Source organism: Lactuca saligna, chromosome 4, assembly GCF_052625555.1.
Source record: "Lactuca saligna cultivar CGN05327 chromosome 4, ASM5262555v1, whole genome shotgun sequence".
NCBI lineage: Eukaryota > Viridiplantae > Streptophyta > Magnoliopsida > Asterales > Asteraceae > Lactuca > Lactuca saligna.
The window spans coordinates 303,742,819-303,747,830 of NC_136420.1; positions in this window are offsets into that span (position 1 = coordinate 303,742,819).

Below are 5,012 nucleotides of genomic sequence, written 5' to 3' on the forward strand. Positions count from 1 at the left end.
TATATATATATATATATATATATATATATATATATATATATATATATATATATATATAAAATTTAAATTACAGGATAAAAATTGTTACATCAAAATTAGTTAGGACTACAGAATATAAAAACAAATGAAAGTAAAGGAAGGAAAATGAAAAAGAAATTGGAAGTACGAAAACTTACTCTATTTTTGCTTAGGTGCAATGAATAGGAAATCTTCTCACAACCATATTTTGGAAATTAATATATAGACAAAATTACATAAATGATTCTCATGGTTGACAAAATCGACCAATTATGATTCTTATGACGAATTCTTTACATAGATGGTCCCTGTGGTTTCAAAATCTTGCTAAGACGGTCCTTTTAACTAACGGCGTTAGCTTTTTCAGTTAAGTTCTATGTAAAATGACATATTTTGCCCTTCATGCATAAGGACGCTTTATGTAATATGTTTCTACCACAGAGACCATTTATGTAATTTTCTCTATTATTTATTATTTTTTTTATTTATATTAACTATATATTTATATATTTAAGGATTTAGATTTGTTTAAATTTATTGTTTAATATATATTCATGCTAACATTTTTTTTAACGTTTTGCTCAAATTATTTTTTCTAATCTTTTTGATATTTTCTTCAAGTAAATTTATTAATGTTTTTTATTTTGACGTTTTATTCGAATATTATTTATTTATTTTTTTGACGTTATGTTCGAATACATTTTTCAACTATATAAGGTTGTATAATTATTATTTTTGTAAACTAATTTATTAACATTTTTTTTATAAAAAAGTGTAAAATGTTTGTTAAACGTGAATATGATTAATATAGATTAGGTAGACATAGGCTAAGCTGAGACCGCCTCACAATGTTGTCGACAACGACCAGGTCATTTCACATTGGATTTAAATGTAATTATCTAGAGTTTTTTTTTTTTTTTTTTTTTTTTTTTTTTTTTTTTTTTTTTTTTAGCAGTGTAGTAAAAAAATCACAACCCAATAGCCTCTAATTGGTCAGGTAGCGCTTAGGGATTAATCAGAGATTAATCGGGACCTAGTTGTGATTTTTTACAACACTGCTAAAAAAAATAACTCGAAATAATTACATTTAAATTCAATGTGAAATGACCTGGTCGTTCTCGGCAACATTGTGAGACGGTCTCAGCGTAGCCTATGTCTACCTAATCTATATTAATCATATTCACGTTTAACAAACATTTTACACTTTTTTATAAAAAAATGTTAATAAATTAGTTTACAAAAATAATAATTATACAACCTTATATAGTTAAATATTTGAATTAAAAAATAATAATTATATAACCTGATAAAAGAAAAAAAATGAAAACATAATTAAAAATGAATTAAGTTACGAATTATAATTACAATAGCCGTAAAATCCTTTAACAAATATAAACATACTATATGTTGAAAAATGTATTTGAACAAAACGTCAAATAAATAAATAAATAATATTCGAATAAAGCGTCAAAATAAAAAACATTAATAAATTTACTTGAAGAAAATATCAAAAAGATTAGAAAAAATAATTTGAGCAAAACGTTAAAAAATGTTAGCAAATATATATATATATATATATATATATATATATATATATATATATATATATATATATATTAAACAATAAATTTAAACAGATCTAAATACTTAAATATATAATTAAAATAAATAAACAAATATTAAATAATAGAGAAAATTACATAAATTGTCCATGTGGTAGAAACATATTACATAAAACATCCTTATGCATGAAGGGCAAATATGTCAATCACATAGGACTTAACTGAAAAAGTTAACGCCGTTAGTCAAAAGGACCGTATGCAAGATTTTGAAACCACAAGGACCATCTGTGTAAAGAATTCGTCATAAGGACCATAATTGGTCGATTTTGTCAATCATGAGGACCATTGATGTAATTTTGTCATATATATATATATATATATATATATATATATATATATATATATATATATATATATATATATATATATATACACGGTAAGAATTTTTTTTTGGTAGGAAGGTAAGAAGTTTTTTTCTACATATATTTTTTTGAAGAACAAAAAAAAAATGAATCATTAGATGATTCATTTGTAAGATGATTTACAAGAAAAAATTCTCAAAAAAACATTTTTATGATTCATTTTTAATTAAATTAAGAAAAAACTCATTTTTATGATAATTTTAGTGAATAACAACAAAATCATTATATAAATGAATCATCGAGATGTTTTTTTGAGAATTTTTTCTTGTGAATCATCTAATAAATCATTTTGTTTGTTCGCAAAAAAAATATGTAGAAAAAAACTTCTTACCTTCCTAACAAAAATTTCCTTCTTATTTGATCTTGACTCTCTCTCTCTCTCTATATATATATATATATATATATATATATATATATATATATATATATATATATATATATATATATATATATATATATATAAATAAGATTCATTTGAGAATAAAATCATTGCCCCAACAGATGTTGGTGGACTAAATTTAGGCTTTATCAGAGCGTGAACTTATTTTTGATGGCAAAATGGATTTGAAGACTAAAGATAGACCAAAATTCACTATGGGCCCAGGTGATTATTGAGCTCCACAAGTTAAATAAAAATTGTCCAAAAAGAATATAATAGAACATTAAATGGTGTATGGTGGAATATCTCAAAAAGCATTCAAGAATTGGGCAAACTAAGTATAACATCTACGCAGATCATCAAATGGAACGTATTAAATACTTGCTGGGAGTCCGATTTTGCAGATAAAAAATCATTTATGGTGGCTGAAATGCTGAAAAAGATTGAGCACGCCCCCACTTTGTTTGTGATGATGTGTTCTTATGGTCAAAATTGATTCGGTTCAAGGTGTTGTGTTTCGTGTGGCATGCAAGGCTGGGAAAGATCCCGAGTGCTCTAGAGTTAATCAAAAGGGGTGTTCATATTTATTCACTGAACTGTCAGGCATGTGGTAATAATACAGAATGCTCGAATCACTTACTCGTCTCCTGCCCGATGGCAGAACAAGTGATCAGTACGATTCTCAATTGTTGTCGCCTAACGTTCAACGTTTCGAGTCCGTGATGAAGATCTTGACATTCGCGTGTAAGCAAGTAAAAAATCGTAAGAAGCAAAAGGTGCTATGTAGTATCATTTTTGGTACTTTATGGTGCATTTGGAGATCCCGTAATGAATTGATATTCAAAGGAGTCAAGACCTCGCCGGCGGCTATTGTTGATATAGTAAAATCTATGGTTTTTCGTTTGGTTAAAACATAGATCATCAAAGAGGAGTTTAGATTGGAAGTCTTGGATTTCTTCTCCCCTTGATTGCTTGTAAATATTTTCTATTTTCTGTCCTTGTACTCTTTATTAACTCTAGTTACTTGCTAGTGGTAACTTTTTAATATATTTGTCGGTTAAAAAAAAATATATAATCTCTAAATGGATCAATGATAATATGATATCTTTCTAAGTCTTATTCATAACCCTCCATTAATACACCTATTTCTACAAAATTGTATTGTAGCAATAAGTTCTTCAATCATGAAAGCTAGCCTTTTCGTTTAGAAGTGGAGGAAGTAGAGGAATTATCTTGTTCATCTTTAACGCCATTTTTTCCGGCCATAACTTTGCGCAAAATAGAATAAAAAAAGGTTTTATTGCAGTGTTGGGGTTTGACATATGTGTTATTGGGCTGTTGGCAACAGTAGCAAAATTTGTTCGAATTCAACCATTCTTGACCATTTACATCATTATTTCTCTCATAATACATACACGAATCTTCGTAACGTTTTGCTAAATTCTTTAACACAACATTATCTAGTTGCGTATTAATCTCTTCAACAACCACAATTTAATCATTAACTTCATCATATTTTTGAAAAGTACCATGAACAACAGAGGAAATATCAAAGCTAACATACCAACTTATGTCACTATCTTTATCATCCAACTCCTATTTAAAAAACAGCGACAATAAATTTGTCCATCCACTCACTTCCTTAAAATGCACCATATAGTTATGTCCATCAACGACACAAATGGTATCGGAAATAGTAACATGACATTTGTCATTATACATAAGAGGGAATCGTAAAAATTATCACCTTGGTCTTTATCCATGTAAACCACTGATTGTTCATTATTTCGACTGGTATCTCCCTACACGAAACTAACATATGACTTTCCTTTGAATTTATTCATTACATGTTCATTACTTTCCACCAATTTCTCCCTACGAACACATGGTTCCTACATGTTGGTATTCATATCAAACCTTGCTTTTATAGCAAAAAGTTTGAAATCACCTACCCAAGTATCACTCATTACATCTATTTTATTTTATAGTTTCTAGAGCATGCTATTAGACATTGACTTATTTCTCTATATTTATTTGGTTATCTCTGCATACACAATAACTTCACTAGTCATTCTAGAAGATAAAGTAGGAAGTCGAACCCGATAACCTTGGAGTTAAAGGAGACTAGTCACCGAAGAAAGTGGAGAAGTAGGCCTCCAATTGATCAATGATCGACAGAGTTCGATAGAGAATCGACGAAGATGGGTGAAGGTGGATGGAACCACGCGTCGAAGCAACCGGAGACAACAAAGATCGGTGGAAATAGGCGGAGATGGGCCTACCTAAGTGAGCCTACCGGAGACAAAGATTAGCACCGAGATACAAAAGTTGAGGACAACGAATGTCTTCGTGACCTAAAGTTTTTTGTAAATTTTGATTTTGAGGTTTTTTCACTTTTCAGTTTTCTTATGTTCTTCCCTATATGTGATATTATTTTATTTTATGTTTAGTAATTTTGAAAGATTAACAATATTAATATGATTTTTATAGAAAATAGTTTTTTGTTATGCAGCGTCTCCTCCTAAAATTTCGGTAACCATATAGAATTTTTGTTAACAAAATAGGATCATTAAAATTGAAGAAAGAACTTTTTTTTAAAAAACGTAAAAAATGAGAACAAAGATCGATAAT